Source organism: Cherax quadricarinatus, chromosome 74 (genome assembly GCF_038502225.1).
Source record: "Cherax quadricarinatus isolate ZL_2023a chromosome 74, ASM3850222v1, whole genome shotgun sequence".
Taxonomy (NCBI): Eukaryota; Metazoa; Arthropoda; class Malacostraca; order Decapoda; family Parastacidae; genus Cherax; species Cherax quadricarinatus.
The window spans coordinates 8807727-8829257 of record NC_091365.1 but is presented as its reverse complement, the minus strand read 5'-3'; the positions used below and the strand labels follow the sequence as shown (position 1 = coordinate 8829257).

Sequence of the window (21531 nt, the reverse complement as noted above, 5' to 3'; positions counted from 1 at the left end):
TACCGACCTACCTGCCTACCTACCGACCTACCTGCCTGCCTACCTACCGACCTACCTGCCTACCTACCTCTATCACGATAATTGAAAATAAGGGGCATTATGCTGGAGCCTTTCCTAAGAACGTTATAGTGTCCCGTAGCTCGACTGGTAGAGTGCTAAGTTACCACGCTGAGGTCCAGGGGTCGATCCTCGGTACGGGTGGAAACATTAGGACGTGTTTCCTTAAGACACCTGCTGTCCCTGTTCACCCATCAGTAAAATAGGTACCTGGCTGTTAGTCAGCTGGAGTGGGTCGCATCCTGGGACACAACTGACCTAATTTGCCCGAAATGCTTTCTATATAGTAGTATGTCGGTTGCCGTGTTCCTCCCTTAAGTCAATGTGACCTGACCTGACTAGGTTGGGTGCATTGGCTTAAGCCGGTAGGAGACTTGGACCTGCCTCGCATGGGCCAGTAGGCCTTCTGCAGTGTTCCTTCGTTCTTATGTTCTTATGTCAGCTAGGTCTGTGAACCTTGTACATGTACTTGTAGAAATAATGATTATTAATATTAATTATTAATCCAGCCCACACTGAGAACCGTACACTACCTTAACCTAGGGTGGTGGTGGCGCAGTTGTTAGCGCGGTGGACTGTCTTTTTCACAGACCCTAGTTCGAATCTCTCACCTCACTGTTGGTAATTTACACATCGAAAAACCAGACAAGTGCAGCATAATGCAATCTTTCATTAACTACGTTTCGCCCACGCAGTGGGCTTTATCAGGTCACAGTGACTATTCGACCTGTGCGGATTGCACAGGTTCGAATTCTGCTGCGGACCGAGAAATAAGGCTTTTGAGTTGATAAAGCCCAGTGTGGGGGCGAAACGTAGTCCATAAAGGACACCGCATTATACTGCATTAGTATATTTTTTTCGGTGTTTAATACTGTTCATTTTCATTTACTAATTTATTGTTATTTTTTTTTCAGCTTTCTCTGTGCTAGGACTGAAGACGCCACTGGTGACTGATGCCTCTGTATGAAACAAACCAGGGAACGGGTGGGGGTCGAACCTTTGGCGAGTGAGTCGTACAACTCCAGACCAGTACGCTAGTCCACTGGTCTTGGTTGGAGTTTTATGACTCACTCGCCACGAGTTCAAACCCCACCCGTTCCGTGGTTTGCAATTTCCCGAGTCTCTGCATGCATCGTTTTATTAATTAATTAAATTAATTTCGGACTACCTCTGAAAAGTTCGTCGTTTCTTTTAAACACTGAAGTGTTCGACGTAATTCAGCTCAGTCCTGAGCGAAACGTCGTCACAATTAAAGACTTGTTTACATCGTTATACTCACGTTTAAGATACCTGATCAAAAATTTCTGGTGTTATATTTTACCTCTACATTCCTCAGTAAGTGGACGGCCAATAAGTGGACGCCCCAAAAGTGGACGCCCAAAAAGTGGACACCCAAAAAGTGGACACCCAAAAAGTGGACACCCAAAAAGTGGACACCCAAAAAGTGGACGCCCAAAAAGTGGACACCCAAAAAGTGGACACCCAAAAAAGTGGACACCCAAAAAAGTGGACACCCAAAAAAGTGGACACCCAATCACAATGATAAATTAGACACATGTGCGACACTTGGGTATTTTTGGAAACGTTTCGCCACACAGTAACGAAACGTTTCCAGTGTTTTCATCAGTCCAGTACAAAGAAGAATGGTGAAGATCAGGAGTAGTTTGAGGTAATCAGTCCCTCAGCCTGGAGTCGACGTAACCAGTCCATCAGTCTTGATAAGAAAACAGCATACGCTCGAAGAAGTGTATACTTCTGCATTCTTATCAAGACTTACGGACTAATTACAGTGAGCCCAGGCCGACGGACTGTTTACCTCAAACTACTCCTGATCTTCACCATTCTTCTTTGTATTGAACTGATGAAGCTACTCAGTGGCGAAACGTTTCCAAGTGTTGCTCAAGTGTCTAATTTATCAACTTGTCGTTTCTCCGGACCATTTATCTACACTGAGTCACAGTGTTGAAGACTCTGACTATGACAGTGTATGCTCTGGTCGTTTCTATACATCTTAACGGGAAGTGACCATCGATTTTTTCCATTGTTCAATTCCGTAAATTTTTATGATAGATTCTGAGTATGAGACTGTTGGAGGGGAAGGGGGGGGAGTCTCACTATCGTCTTAATTAAACTGCCCGAAACACGTGTAACGAAGCTTAAGCCTGGCTACTACAACATCTGTCAATACAGTATTGATTTATAATAGGGACATGAGGAGGATCTGAACAGGTACACAACACCTGGGTATCATTATCTGAGAACGTTTAGCCAACCAGCCAGACCCCCAGCCTTCCCTGGGGTCTGGCGTCGATTAAGACCCCCAGCCTTCCCTGGGGTCTGGCGTCTATACAGCAAATTATAATATATATATATATATATATATATATATATATATATATATATATATATATATATATATATATATATATATATATATATATATATATGAGAGCATAGGCAATGGGGTCGAAGAGGTATGGGGGTAGGTTTAAAAATGTAGTGTTAGAGTGTTCAGCAGAAGTTTGTGGTTACAGGAAAGTGGGTGCGGGAGGGAAGAGGAGCGATTGGTGGAATGATGATGTAAAGAGAGTAGTAAGGGAGAAAAAGTTAGCATATGAGAAGTTTTTACAAAGTAGAAGTGATGCAAAGAGGGAAAAGTATATGGAGAAAAAGAGCGAGGTTAAGAGAGTGGTGAAGCAATGTAAAAAGAGAGCAAATGAGAGAGTGGGTGAGATGTTATCAACAAATTTTGTTGAAAATAAGAAAAAGTTTTGGAGTGAGATTAACAAGTTAAGAAAGCCTAGAGAACAAATGGATTTGTCAGTTAAAAATAGGAGAGGAGAGTTATTAAATGGAGAGTTAGAGGTATTGGGAAGATGGAGGGAATATTTTGAGGAATTGTTAAATGTTGATGAAGATAGGGAAGCTGTGATTTCGTGTATAGGGCAAGGAGGAATAACATCTTGTAGGAGTGAGGAAGAGCCAGTTGTGAGTGTGGGGGAAGTTCGTGAGGCAGTGGGTAAAATGAAAGCGGGTAAGGCAGCCGGGATTGATGGGATAAAGATAGAAATGTTAAAAGCAGGTGGGGATATAGTTTTGGAGTGGTTGGTGCAATTATTTAATAAATGTATGGAAGAGGGTAAGGTACCTAGGGATTGGCAGAGAGCATGCATAGTTCCTTTGTATAAAGGCAAAGGGGATAAAAGAGAGTGCAAAAATTATAGGGGGATAAGTCTGCTGAGTATACCTGGTAAAGTGTATGGTAGAGTTATTATTGAAAGAATTAAGAGTAAGACGGAGAATAGGATAGCAGATGAACAAGGAGGCTTTAGGAAAGGTAGGGGGTGTGTGGACCAGGTGTTTACAGTGAAACATATAAGTGAACAGTATTTAGATAAGGCTAAAGAGGTCTTGTGGCATTTATGGATTTGGAAAAGGCGTATGACAGGGTGGATAGGGGGGCAATGTGGCAGATGTTGCAAGTGTATGGTGTAGGAGGTAGGTTACTGAAAGCAGTGAAGAGTTTTTACGAGGATAGTGAGGCTCAAGTTAGAGTATGTAGGAAAGAGGGAAATTATTTCCCAGTAAAAGTAGGCCTTAGACAAGGATGTGTGATGTCACCGTGGTTGTTTAATATATTTATAGATGGGGTTGTAAGAGAAGTAAATGCGAGGGTCTTGGCAAGAGGCGTGGAGTTAAAAGATAAAGAATCACACACAAAGTGGGAGTTGTCACAGCTGCTCTTTGCTGATGACACTGTGCTCTTGGGAGATTCTGAAGAGAAGTTGCAGAGATTGGTGGATGAATTTGGTAGGGTGTGCAAAAGAAGAAAATTAAAGGTGAATACAGGAAAGAGTAAGGTTATGAGGATAACAAAAAGATTAGGTGATAAAAGATTGAATATCAGATTGGAGGGAGAGAGTATGGAGGAGGTGAATGTATTCAGATATTTGGGAGTGGACGTGTCAGCGGATGGGTCTATGAAAGATGAGGTGAATCATAGAATTGATGAGGGAAAAAGAGAGTGGTGCACTTAGGAGTCTGTGGAGACAAAGAACTTTGTCCTTGGAGGCAAAGAGGGGAATGTATGAGAGTATAGTTTTACCAACGCTCTTATATGGGTGTGAAGCGTGGGTGATGAATGTTGCAGCGAGGAGAAGGCTGGAGGCAGTGGAGATGTCATGTCTGAGGGCAATGTGTGGTGTGAATATAATGCAGAGAATTCGTAGTTTGGAAGTTAGGAGGAGGTGCGGGATTACCAAAACTGTTGTCCAGAGGGCTGAGGAAGGGTTGTTGAGGTGGTTCGGACATGTAGAGAGAATGGAGCGAAACAGAATGACTTCAAGAGTGTATCAGTCTGTAGTGGAAGGAAGGCGGGGTAGGGGTCGGCCTAGGAAAGGTTGGAGAGAGGGGGTAAAGGAGGTTTTGTGTGCGAGGGGCTTGGACTTCCAGCAGGTATGCATGAGCGTGTTTGATAGGAGTGAATGGAGACAAATGGTTTTTAATACTTGACGTGCTGTTGGAGTGTGAGCAAAGTAACATTTATGAAGGGGTTCAGGGAAACCGGCAGGCCGGACTTGAGTCCTGGAGATGGGAAGTACAGTGCCTGCACCCTGAAGGAGGGGTGTTAATGTTGCAGTTTAAAAACTGTAGTGTAAAGCACCCTTCTGGCAAGACAGTGATGGAGTGAATGATGGTGAAAGTTTTTCTTTTTCGGGCCACCCTGCCTTGGTGGGAATCGGCCAGTGTGATAATAAATAATATATATATATATATATATATATATATATATATATATATATATATATATATATATATATATATATATATATATATATAATATATTATATAGCGTTTGTGTTTCTTCTTAAAAATTTCTTTAATTGATGAACCTTCATTGGAATACTTGACGATATCCTCACTGCCATACTGAAATTTCCCAGCTCAGGCTGACACCACCGAAGCCTCCCAGCTCAGGCTGACACCACCGAAGCCTCCCAGCTCAGGCTGACACCACCGAAGCCTCCCAGCTCAGGCTGACACCACCGAAGCCTCCCAGCTCAGGCTGACACTACCGAAGCCTCCCAGCTCAGGCTGACACTACCGAAGCCTCCCAGCTCAGGCTGACACCACCGAAGCCTCCCAGCTCAGGCTGACACCACCGAAGCCTCCCAGCTCAGGCTGACACCACCGAAGCCTCCCAGCTCAGGCTGACACCACCGAAGCCTCCCAGCTCAGGCTGACACCACCGAAGCCTCCCAGCTCAGGCTGACACCACCGAAGCCTCCCAGCTCAGGCTGACACCACCGAAGCCTCCCAGCTCAGGCTGACACCACCGAAGCCTCCCAGCTCAGGCTGACACCACCGAAGCCTCCCAGCTCAGGCTGACACCACCGAAGCCTCCCAGCTCAGGCTGACACCACCGAAGCCTCCCAGCTCAGGCTGACACCACCGAAGCCTCCCAGCTCAGGCTGACACCACCGAAGCCTCCCAGCTCAGGCTGACACCACCGAAGCCTCCCAGCTCAGGCTGGCACCACCGAAGCCTCCCAGCTCAGGCTGACACCACCGAAGCCTCCCAGCTCAGGCTGACACCACCGAAGCCTCCCAGCTCAGGCTGACACCACCGAAGCCTCCCAGCTCAGGCTGACACCACCGAAGCCTCCCAGCTCAGGCTGACACCACCGAAGCCTCCCAGCTCAGGCTGACACCACCGAAGCCTCCCAGCTCAGCCTGAAACTACCGAAGCCTCCCAGCTCAGCCTGAAACTACCGAAGCCTCCCAGCTCAGCCTGAAACTACCGAAGCCTCCCAGCTCAGCCTGAAACTACCGAAGCCTCCCAGCTCAGCCTGAAACTACCGAAGCCTCCCAGCTCAGCCTGAAACTACCGAAGCCTCCCAGCTCAGCCTGAAACTACCGAAGCCTCCCAGCTCAGCCTGAAACTACCGAAGCCTCCCAGCTCAGCCTGAAACTACCGAAGCCTCCCAGCTCAGCCTGAAACTACCGAAGCCTCCCAGCTCAGCCTGAAACTACCGAAGCCTCCCAGCTCAGCCTGAAACTACCGAAGCCTCCCAGCTCAGGCTGACACCACCGAAGCCTCCCAGCTCAGGCTGACACTACCGAAGCCTCCCAGCTCAGGCAGACACTACCGAAGCCTTCCAGCTCAGGCAGACACTACCGAAGCCTCCCAGCTCAGGCAGACACTACCGAAGCCTCCCAGCTCAGGCTGACACTACCGAAGCCTCCCAGCTCAGGCTGACACCACCGAAGCCTCCCAGCTCAGGCTGACACCACTGAAGCCTCCCAGCTCAGGCTGACACCACCGAAGCCTCCCAGCTCAGGCTGACACCACCGAAGCCTCCCAGCTCAGGCTGACACCACCGAAGCCTCTCAGCTCAGGCTGACACTACCGAAGCCTCCCAGCTCAGGCTGACACCACCGAAGCCTCCCAGTTCAGGCTGACACCACCGAAGCCTCCCAGCTCAGGCTGACACTACCGAAGCCTCCCAGCTCAGGCTGACACTACCGAAGCCTCCCAGCTCAGGCTGACACTACCGAAGCCTCCCAGCTCAGGCTGACACTACCGAAGCCTCCCAGCTCAGGCTGACACCACCGAAGCCTCCCAGCTCAGGCTGACACCACCGAAGCCTCCCAGCTCAGGTTGACACCACCGAAGCCTCCCAGCTCAGGCTGACACCACCGAAGCCTCCCAGCTCAGGCTGACACTACCGAAGCCTCCCAGCTCAGGCTGACACTACCGAAGCCTCCCAGCTCAGGCTGACACTACCGAAGCCTCCCAGCTCAGGCTGACACTACCGAAGCCTCCCAGCTCAGGCTGACACTACCGAAGCCTCCCAGCTCAGGCTGACACCACCGAAGCCTCCCAGCTCAGGCTGACAGTACCGAAGCCTCCCAGCTCAGGCTGACACTCTCAGTAGTAGTAACCAGTTACCAGTAACCAGTGTACCAGTAGATGACTCACTACCAACCGTCTCTGCCTGAGTCACTGTCTGTATTCATATTGTGCTGACCACAGCAGTATTCAAAGACCCCCTCACATATGGGTACTGTGGGCAGTCAGTGTTACGAGAGTGAGCAAGGAGACAAGGTTACGGCTGTTAGGGCGCTCCCCACATTATCCGTAATTATACGTACTTCCAGCCTATGTGAGTATTACTTTACCCTATCCACGTGTTCAAATCCCACATGATAAATGGTGGCACCGGTGTGGAGCGTGGAAATTAAGCTTTTTAAGGGTATTTCAAGAGGTTAGAAGACTGAGTAGCCGGCGGGTCAAAGGTGAACCGTCTCACCCACTCTAGCTACTCGCTCCCCTCACAACCTCCACCCTCCAGCCTGCAAGCCTGTTGCAGCCGTTTCAAGCTTCCTGGCTTAGTTCGTGTGCTAACTGCTTCAATCTCCGAGGGGTTGACCCGGATTTTGCAATTAAGCCAGTCATTAAACCAGACTGTGGAAGTGAACGCCAGTCAGCCTATCATCCAGCCTGTCTCCTGTCATCCACCTGCTCCTCCATGCTGTGTGCATCGTTACACGTCTTCCAGTCAGTCATTCTCGTGGGTTAAGCCAGTCAGCCAACCCAGCTTCTAACCCAGCTGAGAGAGAGAAGTAAGCCACGCATCCTCTGAAGTATTGTTTTATATATCGCTTTGTGCTCCCAGTTGGATGCCAGTTGGATGCTAAGAGTGTTCTTCACCATTCCTGTGGCATAGAGTGGCTTATCTAGCCACCTTCGTGGGTAGTGAGTGGAGTGCATGCCAGAGCGCCAGCAAGAGTCACCACCTCACCCACCGCTATACACTCTCCCTCCACCCACCCACCACCAACCACCCACCACCAGCCACCCACCTCATCTACCTGTGGTTGTTTGCACCCTTGTACCGGGTCCTAGAACTGTTTTGGCTCACGTAATTGGTCAAGAGATTGTAGCTGAGCGCCACCGATAAAGCCAGTTATGTGAGTTCACCAAGAAAGCGCATTTCTTCTGACAACAGTGAGTGTAGGAGGCGTCAGTCATCACCGCTCCGCTTAGGACAACCCGACAACCTACCCTCGTCACCATCACCGTCGACCACTCCAGACTCCATAATTTTCTGTTTAGAGACATTTGCATTTAAAGACATTTGCGTGTGTGAGACATTTATAGTGAATTTCTTGTGTACTCTAAACCTTGTGTTTTCAGTGTAGACTCAGTGTTTCTTTGACTCGTTATTTTTGCAATATTTTTCCGTGTTATCGCTCATCTCATATTTTTTATGTGTTTTTTTTTTATGCTACTCCTGTCTGTAGTAAGTATTATTGTGTAGTGTACCAGTGAGTCACTCTGTGTGAAGTGATTCATTTTTTTATTGTATTCTTTCAGCATTGTATTCTCCAGTAATTGTCATTGTAGTTCATGCAGTGATATTCACCCCAGTTTACCAAATTATCCATTTATTTCTATGTGTACCTTTCGTATGCCAGCAGTGTCTCATTCCTCTAATTTTTTTTCGCAGACTTGTGTACCATTATTTTTGCCAGCAAATTTTTGTCGTATCAGTCACAGCAAGATTTTGTTGTAAGAATATACTAAAATAATGAATACGTGATTAAGTGTTGTGTGCCCTGCCACTTGTAAGTGTTAAACTTTTGTTTTGTTCCTTTGTTTTATTTTTATTCATTTTTTTTTATTTTATTATCACACCGGCCGATTCCCACCAAGGCAGGGTGGCCCGAAAAAGAAAAACTTTCACCATCATTCACTCCATCACTGTCTTGCCAGAAGGGTGCTTTACACTACAGTTTTTAAACTGCAACATTAACACCTCTCCTTCAGAGTGCAGGCACTGTACTTCCCATCTCCAGGACTCAAGTCCGGCCTGCCGGTTTCCCTGAATCCCTTCATAAATGTTACTTTGCTCACACTCCAACAGCACGTCAAGTATTAAAAACCATTTGTCTCCATTCACTCCTATCAAACACGCTCACGCATGCCTGCTGGAAGTCCAAGCCCCTCGCACACAAAACCTCCTTTACCCCCTCCCTCCAACCCTTCCTAGGCCGACCCCTACCCCGCCTTCCTTCCACTACAGACTGATACACTCTTGAAGTCATTCTGTTTCGCTCCATTCTCTCTACATGTCCGAACCACCTCAACAACCCTTCCTCAGCCCTCTGGACAACAGTTTTGGTAATCCCGCACCTCCTCCTAACTTCCAAACTACGAATTCTCTGCATTATATTCACACCACACATTGCCCTCAGACATGACATCTCCACTGCCTCCAGCCTTCTCCTCGCTGCAACATTCATCACCCATGCTTCACACCCATATAAGAGCATTGGTAAAACTATACTCTCATACATTCCCCTCTTTGCCTCCAAGGACAAAGTTCTTTGTCTCCACAGACTCCTAAGTGCACCACTCACTCTTTTTCCCTCATCAATTCTATGATTCACCTCATCTTTCATAGACCCATCCGCTGACACGTCCACTCCCAAATATCTGAATACGTTCACCTCCTCCATACTCTCTCCCTCCAATCTGATATTCAATCTTTCATCACCTAATCTTTTTGTTATCCTCATAACCTTACTCTTTCCTGTATTCACCTTTAATTTTCTTCTTTTGCACACCCTACCAAATTCATCCACCAATCTCTGCAACTTCTCTTCAGAATCTCCCAAGAGCACAGTGTCATCAGCAAAGAGCAGCTGTGACAACTCCCACTTTGTGTGTGATTCTTTATCTTTTAACTCCACGCCTCTTGCCAAGACCCTCGCATTTACTTCTCTTACAACCCCATCTATAAATATATTAAACAACCACGGTGACATCACACATCCTTGTCTAAGGCCTACTTTTACTGGGAAAAAATTTCCCTCTTTCCTACATACTCTAACTTGAGCCTCACTATCCTCGTAAAAACTCTTCACTGCTTTCAGTAACCTACCTCCTACACCATACACTTGCAACATCTGCCACATTGCCCCCCTATCCACCCTGTCATACGCCTTTTCCAAATCCATAAATGCCACAAAGACCTCTTTAGCCTTATCTAAATACTGTTCACTTATATGTTTCACTGTAAACACCTGGTCCACACACCCCCTACCTTTCCTAAAGCCTCCTTGTTCATCTGCTATCCTATTCTCCGTCTTACTCTTAATTCTTTCAATTATAACTCTACCATACACTTTACCAGGTACACTCAACAGACTTATCCCCCTATAATTTTTGCACTCTCTTTTATCCCCTTTGCCTTTATACAAAGGAACTATGCATGCTCTCTGCCAATCCCTAGGTACCTTACCCTCTTCCATACATTTATTAAATAATTGCACCAACCACTCCAAAACTATATCCCCACCTGCTTTTAACATTTCTATCTTTATCCCATCAATCCCGGCTGCCTTACCCCCTTTCATTTTACCTACTGCCTCACGAACTTCCCCCACACTCACAACTGGCTCTTCCTCACTCCTACAAGATGTTATTCCTCCTTGCCCTATACACGAAATCACAGCTTCCCTATCTTCATCAACATTTAACAATTCCTCAAAATATTCCTTCCATCTTCCCAATACCTCTAACTCTCCATTTAATAACTCTCCTCTCCTATTTTTAACTGACAAATCCATTTGTTCTCTAGGCTTTCTTAACTTGTTAATCTCACTCCAAAACTTTTTCTTATTTTCAACAAAATTTGTTGATAACATCTCACCCACTCTCTCATTTGCTCTCTTTTTACATTGCTTCACCACTCTCTTAACTTCTCTCTTTTTCTCCATATACTCTTCCCTCCTTGCATCACTTCTACTTTGTAAAAACTTCTCATATGCTAACTTTTTCTCCCTTACTACTCTCTTTACATCATCATTCCACCAATCGCTCCTCTTCCCTCCTGCACCCACTTTCCTGTAACCACAAACTTCTGCTGAACACTCTAACACTACATTTTTAAACCTACCCCATACCTCTTCGACCCCTTTGCCTATGCTCTCATTAGCCCATCTATCCTCCAATAGCTGTTTATATCTTACCCTAACTGCCTCCTCTTTTAGTTTATAAACCTTCACCTCTCTCTTCCCTGATGCTTCTATTCTCCTTGTATCCCATCTACCTTTTACTCTCAGTGTAGCTACAACTAGAAAGTGATCTGATATATCTGTGGCCCCTCTATAAACATGTACATCCTGAAGTCTACTCAACAGTCTTTTATCTACCAATACATAATCCAACAAACTACTGTCATTTCGCCCTACATCATATCGTGTATACTTATTTATCCTCTTTTTCTTAAAATATGTATTACCTATAACTAAACCCCTTTCTATACAAAGTTCAATCAAAGGGCTCCCATTATCATTTACACCTGGCACCCCAAACTTACCTACCACACCCTCTCTAAAAGTTTCTCCTACTTTAGCATTCAAGTCCCCTACCACAATTACTCTCTCACTTGGTTCAAAGGCTCCTATACATTCACTTAACATCTCCCAAAATCTCTCTCTCTCCTCTGCATTCCTCTCTTCTCCAGGTGCATACACGCTTATTATGACCCACTTCTCGCATCCAACCTTTACTTTAATCCACATAATTCTTGAATTTACACATTCATATTCTCTTTTCTCCTTCCATAACTGATCATTTAACATTACTGCTACCCCTTCCTTTGCTCTAACTCTCTCAGATACTCCAGATTTAATCCCATTTATTTCCCCCCACTGAAACTCTCCTACCCCCTTCAGCTTTGTTTCGCTTAGGGCCAGGACATCCAACTTCTTTTCATTCATAACATCAGCGATCATCTGTTTCTTGTCATCCGCACTACATCCACGCACATTTAAGCAACCCAGTTTTATAAAGTTTTTCTTCTTCTCTTTTTTAGTAATTGTATACAGGAGAAGGGGTTACTAGCCCATTGCTCCCGGCATTTTAGTCGCCTCATACGACACGCATGGCTTACGGAGGAAAGATTCTTTTCCACTTCCCCATGGACAATAGAAGAAATATTGTTCATATTTCTTTGAACAAATTCACTCTTGATGTAATTTCAATTACTTTTAACATAAAGTGTTTTCTTTACTCTGTTTGAGTAAATTGTTTTGTCTAATTTACAATTAAGAGTTAGTGTTCAATCAGTTTTTTCTTCATATTTTTATTTTATTATTTAATCTGAGTTTTCCCAGTGAGACTTTATTACTGCAGTGATTATTTCTACACCTTATTTTGTTGCACTTGTTCTGCAGTGAATTATTTTCTTTTATTGATATTTTTATGCATTCTTAGAAAATACTTAAATTTCCCAGTTAACAATTTAGTAATTTTATTTTATACTTTTTACATTGATTTCAAATTTTATTAGTTAATTCCTTTATTAGCAAGAGTAAAGACAGCTCATTTTGCATTTAATTCAGTCTCCAGTAACATTTTTACTTGTATATTTCAATGTAATTTTTATCTTGGCCAATAGTCCTTTACATTGAGTTGTCCTTCCTCTTGCAGTGTATCTTAGACATTTTTTATTACTTCTGCAGAATTAGTTGCATCGCTTTTATTTCAATTCTAGCATTTTGTATCATTTTTATTGTTCATTATTTTTGCCTTATTTGTTCTCCTGCAACTTCTTCGCCATTATGTCTCACATACCGTCAAGTGATACTTTAGTGAATGTCGACACTCAGACCTCTCAGGCTACTGTTGCTCCTGTCATCAGTCCTCACAATTCCTTAGCGACTGACAGACCGACCCAGACACCGAGATACTATAGTTATACTCGTGATTCCCTTGATGCGTTACCTTTATTCAATGGCCATGTACATAGTCTTGAAGCATGGTTTACTGCCATTCGTTCTCGTGCTGGTGCTCTAGTTGAAGCTCTTCATCGATCCCCTGCTGCTGTTCACGTTGTTGATCTCCTTGATATGCGTGACTTCAGGAATCTTACTAAATGGTCACAATATGAGGAACTGATTCGTTCTTTCCTTGTCCCAGTAAAAACAGCTGATCCATATGTCGTTCTTAGGGAACTAGTGAATGCTACACCCATGAGTAATGAATCGTTGAGTGCATTTGCTGTTAGATTAGACAAACTTTTATCATCATTTATCAATGCTGTCCAGTCATCAGCTTTTCTCCCTGAAGAGGCTAAACCATTTACAGAATCGCTTGCTAAAATAGCAGCTTTTGGAGCAATCAAAGAACTAATGCCGCCTGCTTCTGTGTGTGCTTATGAGGCTCATCCTCCAACTGTGACGATGGAACCACTTACAGCCTTAAATCATGTACGTTCCTTGTGCCCCCAGGGTACTTTCCCATGTATCAAAAGTAATTTCACACCTATGCCTCAGTCTGCACCACCTCTTGTTTGCGCCACAGAGACAAATCGTGGTCGTCAACCATCTCAGAGATCACCAAGAACCAGTGTACAGAGTCGTTATAAACCTCGTAGTATTCATAGTACATTCAGTAACCATAGTCGGCGGACTTGTTACAACTGTGGTTTCCGTGGCCATATTGCAATTAATTGTCCTGATAGTTACCCTAAGAGACGTCGTACTGATGATGAGTACCCAGATCTTCCCTACTGTACTTATCATAGAATACATGGACATGACACATCTGAGTGCAATGCTCTCTATAACCTTCAGTACTCTAGGTCTTTCCGTGGCCGTTCCAACCGCAGAACCCCTAGAGGAAACAGACGTCGTGGTTCCCAAACTAACCAGAACCAGGCTCATTCTTCCAATTCGGGGGAATTCGAGCGCCCCAGTCAAACCGTCCCATGGTGACAGTAGGTGAAAATGAGTACACCATTCCCATTCACAATTCCTTTGAAGCCTTAAGCAGTCTTGAGAATGACAATCCTGCTGATGATGTTGCTTCACATGTCTCTGACATAGATGATTTTGGGGATGAAGTGGAACAAGTCTTTTCTGATGACAATCCACCTTTTTGTTTGCACATAACTTCCAATGCAACCATAGGCCCTATAGTGCAAGCATCTGTTCATAATGTGCCCGTTCATTTGTTCATGGACTCTGGTGCGCAAGTCAATATTATTAGGTCTAGTTTAAGGATAAGCAGTTACGACATGTCCTTCTCGTAGAACCGACTCATGTGTCCTCCCTTAGTGGAGTAGCTGGTTCTCACCTGCGTGTCCGAGGTCGGACTTCCCTCACCTTTTCTATCCAAGGTAGAGACTTCACTGCTTCCTTCCTTGTTGTCGACCAGATTACTTTCCCTGGTGACCTTCTACTGGGCTTTGCTTCCATGCGAGACTTACGCATTGTGCTCGACCCTTATCGATGGCATGCCCAAATTGATGACTTGATCGTACCATTTTGGGGTTACCAGCTTGGATCCGAGATCTGCCATACTGCCGCAGAGTATGACACTCGAATTAAGTCCTTACAGGCCAGTGCATTTTTCAGTAGCGTACCCAAGCGGTCAGGCACTGATGATCCTGTCACTTCTGTCTGTGTTCCTGCAACTTCAGACTTGCAAGATAGTGTCCAGTTACCTCAAGTGTCCGAGGACGCTCTGACTACCTTGAGTGCTGAGCCTATCCCTGCAATGTCTGCTAGTTCAAGTAGTAGTTTCTCCACAGGGGACGCCTTGTCGGAAAACAATTACTTGCAACTAGTAATGCCATCTCTTGTTGATGTCACATGCCGTCTGCAGAAAGACGTTTCTGTCGCAGCTAGTGCCCTCACTCGAGTGTCTGTAGTTGTTCCTAGTGTTTCAGATGGTGATAACGTCCTAGTTGACAGTGATTCCTGCAAAGTAAAAGGTCTATTTGTTGAACCATCCTTACATGTTGTAAGAGATAGTAAGATCCATTTCTTCCTAGCCAACACTTCTGGTCAGTGTTCGTCTCAGAGCAAATACCAATCTTGTTGACCTTGTTCACTATCCTTACCCTGTTCAGGTAGAGGATGAGTTGTCACCTGACCAGTGGGTCGGTGCTATTTCTGCCGGGGAGACCTCATCCACTTCACTGGATCAATCTGTTCCACCAGTTGAGGAGAAAGACTTAGCTCCCACTGACTTCCCAGATGAAGTCAAGCGTTTGTTGACTCTGTTGAACAAACGTCGTAAAGCTATTGCCTTACCAGGTGAGAAGATGGGTATAACGAACTTATTGTCCCATCGTATTCCACTTGAACCTGGTACTAGACCTATCTACATACCTGCGTACAGAATGCCTCATTCACAAGTTGCTGTCGCAGAAGAATTGATCAATCAAATGCTTGATGATGGAGTTATTGCACCTAGCAATTCACCTTGGAATGCACCCTTGATCCTAGTACCTAAGAAGGATGGTACTTGGCGCCCAGTAACTGACTTTAGGAAGTTAAATGCGAAAACCATTCCAGATAGCTTCCCACTTCCTGTACTGGGTGATCTTTTACGTAACATCGGAGATAACAAAGTCTTTTCAACCCTGGATTTGTTACAAGGGTTTTGGCAAGTCCCTCTTCACGAGGACAGCCAAGAGCTAACTGCATTCTCCACTCCTACAGGTCATTATCACTTCCTCTGTATGGCGTTTGGATTACGATCTTCCCCTATCACGTTCTCAAGGCTCATGACTAATATCTTTAGAGGTCTCATAGGTAATGCACTTATGGTGTACTTAGATGACGTAATCGTCATGTCTAAAGACGTGGATACACACTTGAAAAGACTTGATGTAGTACTTGGTAAGCTTGAAGAAGCCAATTTAAAGATCAAACTGTCTAAATGTCAATTTTTCAGATCAGAAATTAAGTTTCTTGGTCACGTAGTCACTCCTAGAGGGGTTACGACTGACCAAAGTAAAGTAACTGCAGTACTAAATTTTCCAACTCCCAAAACTGCTGATGCCGTAAGATCCTTTGTGGGCTTAGCAGGTTTTTATAGATCTTTCAATGCCAATTTTTCTTCCATAGCTGCTCCTCTGAGTTGTTTAAGAAAGATGCTCCTTTTGTTTGGACCTTCCGTCAAGAAAGAGCATTCCGAACTCTAAAAGAAAAGCTAACATCTGCTCCAATTTTGAAATTTCCAGATTTTTCTAAGCCCTTCTATCTGACAACTGATGCTAGTTCAATTGGCATAGGTGCCGTACTAGCTCAGAAGACCGATGGCAAGTACAACGCAGTTGCATTTGCTAGCCGAGTCCTTACAAAGGCTGAACGTAATTATACAGTAACTGAGCAAGAAGCTTTAGCAATAGTATGGTCTTTAAAGCACTTCCGAGACATTATTTATCAGTACTCTGTTCATGTCTTAACAGACCATGCTCCACTGATACCTTTATTCCAGAACAAACAACCTACTGGAAGGTTAGCCAGATGGACCTTGACTATCCAAGAGTTCAATCCCACCTTTGAGCATTTACCTGGCAAGTCAAATGTAGTCGCAGATGCCTTATCGTGACATGTTAGTATAGTAACTGCAGACCCTCCATTTAGTGCTGAAGATGTAAAGAATGCTCAACGAACAGATCCCACGTGGTCTGGTGTGATTCGATTCCTGCTCCAGGAAGATCTTATTCTTACTGTGAAGCCACCAGCACCCATCAGTGACTTTGTCATGAACCAAGAATTACTGTATCGAACAGCCGAGTTGGGTACTCCTAGCAGAAGAGTATACCAGTTAGTAATTCCACAGTCACTAGTGAATGTAGCCTTACAGCTAGTTCACGATGTACCAGGTGTTGCACACCCTGGTATGGATCGTTCAGTAAAACAAGCCAGATTGAAATACTTTTGGCCTCGTATGGCAACTGATATTTCTGAGTATGTTAAGAAATGTAGTGTCTGCATGCAACATAAGGGTAATGCTAATGGCCCTAATCCAATCCAAGTATATCCAACCACTAGCGAACCGTGGGAAAGAGTTCCGCTAGATTTGTTAACTAATTTCCAATGTTCCCTCCAAGGCAACAAACATCTGTGTTATGGTAGACCATTTCACCAGATATTGTGAGTTAGTTCCTATTGCAGATAAGACTGCCGAGACAGTAGCTAAAGCGTTTAAAGAACGCATTATCTGCAGGCATATCACCCCTAAGTCCCTAGTAACAGATAATGGAGGTGAATTCTGTAATGAGATTCTTGAAAATTTGTGTACCTTGTACAAGATCTCTAAATCCACCATTGTTCCTCATCATCCTGCCAGCAATGGGTTAGCGGAACGAACCAATAAGAAAGTACTTGATGTCTTGAGAGCCACTATCAATCCCAACAGTGAAACTTTGGATGAAGTTATACCTGATGTGCAGTGTCCTATAAATTCTGCTTACAATGTTTCTATAGGTGACACTCCACATTATGCATTGTACGGTGTAGATAAACGTTTGCCTTACGAGTTGTTATATTCTAATCCGAAACCAAATTACAACCCTGATGATTTCATAGCAACTCGTACCAGCTTAGCTCAAAGTGTTTTTAGAAGAATCCGTGAAACACTTCATAAATCAACAGCAGAATTTACAAGAGTCGCAAACACTCGAGCAAAGCCATCCAAAATCAAAGTAGGTTCGAGAGTTATGCTGACTAACTTTAACAAAACGTCTGCAATGCCAAAGCTTGATCAAAAGTTTGTTGGTCCTTATCGAGTAGTTGAACATATCACTGGTAATAAGTATAAGGTTAGAGAGATTAGTACTGGTCAGTATAAAGAATCGCATTTAGATCATATGAAGTTAGTATGTGATGATAATGATGTTCCAACCCAGACTAATGTGACAGACTCTAACAATCCTCCTGATCCTGTACTCTCTTCCTCTGATACTCAGTCAGACGATCAACCTGAATGTCGTTATTCCCTACGTACACGACAGGTATTGAGAAATCCTCAAGTATCATTTGTAACTTCCAATTCAGATTTGCCTCAAATACAGCATGAGTTAGCCAGTGCTACAGAGTTTGATCCTCCCAGAGATGACACTCATTCTGCATATGTCAATCTTACCCTAGCAGAGTTGGGGTTAAATGTAAATAACCTGTATAGATGAATAATTACAGTATCAACTTATCAGTATTCAAGAATTTTTTTTTGTGTTCACGTTCTCTTCGAGTTCTGAGAGTTAACAGTCTAGATTTGAGTGCACCGAATCTGCCTTTCTGTTAAACACTCTTTCTTTGTATATATTCCTTCCTCAGAATCCGTAGATCACATGAATACAGATCGATCGATCAAATTTTTTTTTATCACTTCTATTGTGTAATCAAAACGTTGAGTTTCATTCGATGAGTTGTGCTATATTATACCTTGTATTGCATTACAGTTTCAGTTACGTAAGCTTCCATTCCAATGTTCTACTTATGTATGTTATAATGTTCAATTGTTGTGTACTTTGACATTGTATAGAATCAGCCCAAGCCGTACACCTGCCATCTCTAGTTTGTATTAGTTGTATGTCGGGACGACATACGTTAGCGTCGCCGAGCTCTCAGTAGTAGTAACCAGTTACCAGTAACCAGTGTACCAGTAGATGACTCACTACCAACCGTCTCTGCCGGAGTCACTGTCTGTATTCATATTGTGCTGACCACAGCAGTATTCAAAGACCCCCTCACATATGGGTACTGTGGGCAGTCAGTGTTACGAGAGTGAGCAAGGAGGCAAGGTTACGGCTGTTAGGGCGCTCCCCACATTATCCGTAATTATACGTACTTCCAGCCTACGTGAGTATTACTTTACCCTATCCACGTGTTCGAATCCCACATGATAACACCACCGAAGCCTCCCAGCTCAGGCTGACACTACCGAAGCCTCCCAGCTCAGGCTGACACTACCGAAGCCTCCCAGCTCAGGCTGACACTACCGAAGCCTCCCAGCTCAGGCTGACACTACCGAAGCCTCCCAGCTCAGGCTGACACTACCGAAGCCTCCCAGCTCAGGCTGACACCACCGAAGCCTCCCAGCTCAGGCTGACACCACCGAAGCCTCCCAGCTCAGGCTGACACCACCGAAGCCTCCCAGCTCAGGCTGACACCACCGAAGCCTCCCAGCTCAGGCTGACACTACCGAAGCCTCCCAGCTCAGGCTGACACCACCGAAGCCTCCCAGCTCAGGCTGACACTACCGAAGCCTCCCAGCTCAGGCTGACACCACTGAAGCCTCCCAGCTCAGGCTGACACTACCGAAGCCTCCCAGCTCAGGCTGACACTACCGAAGCCTCCCAGCTCAGGCTGACACTACCGAAGCCTCCCAGCTCAGGCTGACACTACCGAAGCCTCCCAGCTCAGGCTGACACTACCGAAGCCTCCCAGCTCAGGCTGACACTACCGAAGCCTCCCAGCTCAGGCTGACACTACCGAAGCCTCCCAGCTCAGGCTGACACCACCGAAGCCTCCCAGCTCAGGCTGACACCACCGAAGCCTCCCAGCTCAGGCTGACACCACCGAAGCCTCCCAGCTCAGGCTGACACCACCGAAGCCTCCCAGCTCAGGCTGACACCACCGAAGCCTCCCAGCTCAGGCTGACACCACCGAAGCCTCCCAGCTCAGGCTGACACCACCGAAGCCTCCCAGCTCAGGCTGACACCACCGAAGCCTCCCAGCTCAGGCTGACACTACCGAAGCCTCCCAGCTCAGGCTGACACCACCGAAGCCTCCCAGCTCAGGCTGACACCACAGAAGCCTCCCAGCTCAGGCTGACACCACCGAAGCCTCCCAGCTCAGGCTGACACTACCGAAGCCTCCCAGCTCAGGCTGACACCACCGAAGCCTCCCAGCTCAGGCTGACACCACCGAAGCCTCCCAGCTCCGGCTGACACTACCGAAGCCTCCCAGCTCAGGCTGACACCACCGAAGCCTCCCAGATTTCAATACATCAACACCATTCTGAGTGACGGAATACGACAGGAAAAATTACGTCTGCTTATGTTTCCACTACTTAACTATTACACAGAAAAAGGCAGCAACACACTGCTGATGTACCAATTTTCCTAAATAAAACATCACCTTTGTCCTCAGAGATGTTGGGTTTGCGGAGCTGGTAACACCTTTTGATGGACTTTTAAATTAAGGGTTTTATTGCGGGAGAGGACGGAGTTCATGCATCTAGTTCCTGTTGGCAGTGTTTTTGTGTTATACATTAACCAGGTGTTGTGCTAACAACGGGGGAAATACAGTGGTCTACATTAACCAGGTGTTGTGCTAACAACGGGGGAAATACAGTGGTCTACATTAACCAGGTGTTATGCTAACAACGGGGGAAATACAGTGGTCTACATTAACCAGGTGTTATGCTAACAACGGAGGGAAAAACAGAGGAATCATTCGCCACCCAAGGAAATTACGTGGCGAGCCTTCATGTGGTAAGCCAATGCATCGTTAACAACAGGTATGTAATGCCGGTAAGCCAACGGGCTTACACTGGTGCTCAGCACCTGTACTCCAGCGACTTCTTGGGCACTGGTGCTCAGCACATGTACTCCAGCGACTTCTTGGGCACTGATGCTCAGCACATGTACTCCAGCGACTGCTTGGAAACTGGTGCTCAGCACATGTACTCCAGCGACTGCTTGGGCGCTGGTGCTCAGCACATGTACTCCAGCGACTGCTTGGGCACTGGTGCTCAGCACATGTACTCCAGCGACTGCTTGGGCACTGATGCTCAGCGCCTGTACTCCAGCGACTGCTTGGGCACTGGTGCTCAGCACCTGTACTCCAGCGACTGCTTGGGCACTGGTGCTCAACACTTGTACTCCAGCGGCTGCTTGGGCACTGGTGCTCAACACCTGTACTCCAGCGACTGCTTGGGCACTGGTGCTCAACACTTGTACTCCAGCGGCTGCTTGGGCACTGGTGCTCAACACCTGTACTCCAGCGACTGCCTGGGCACTGAGCGAGCATCATCTAACAAAGGTACACATCTTGGAAAGTTAACAATATACCACCTCCACTACTAGTCTTCTATTCTTTACTAACCTTTACACTAGTCCACTAGCATTTTTAACTTAGCTCCTATATTCTTTTATCACTTACCTCTTTATATTGGTGTGGTATAAACTTTGGTAATATATACCGACAAATTGGTTTAGCAAGACACTAGGACATATTAGAAAACATTTCGGTCCTAGAACCTTGATAACTTCTAACACACGACATAATGCTGGAAAACTAAAACACAGAAAAACTACCTAACAACACAGGAGTCATATGATCCCACCGTCTACCTGTCCTCATTCCAATATGGCATTCTTCAGGTCACCGTATGTCATTCACACCACACTCTCCGTCTATATGTACTGTCTTTTAACCTCTGTATATTAGAAGTGATCAAGATCCCAGCACCGAAATATTTTTTAATAAATATGCCCTAGTATTTGCTTACGTGTCTTACCAAACCATTTATATTTGGTACCTATGTTTGGGTTATGCTAGAGATCAAATCTAAGTCCCCACACTGGAGCCTATATCTAAGGCCCCACACTGGAGCCCATATCTAAGGCCCCACACTGGAGCCCATATCTAAGGC

The 21531-nt window shown here is 45.4% G+C and overlaps 1 long non-coding RNA gene across 1 annotated transcript in view; it reads right to left on the bottom strand.

Moving 5' to 3' along the window:
* LOC138854916 (uncharacterized) overlaps positions 1-21531 on the bottom strand; it is a 415629-nt gene that overhangs the window by 392060 nt on the left and 2038 nt on the right. The gene's annotated exons all lie outside the window — the stretch shown is intronic.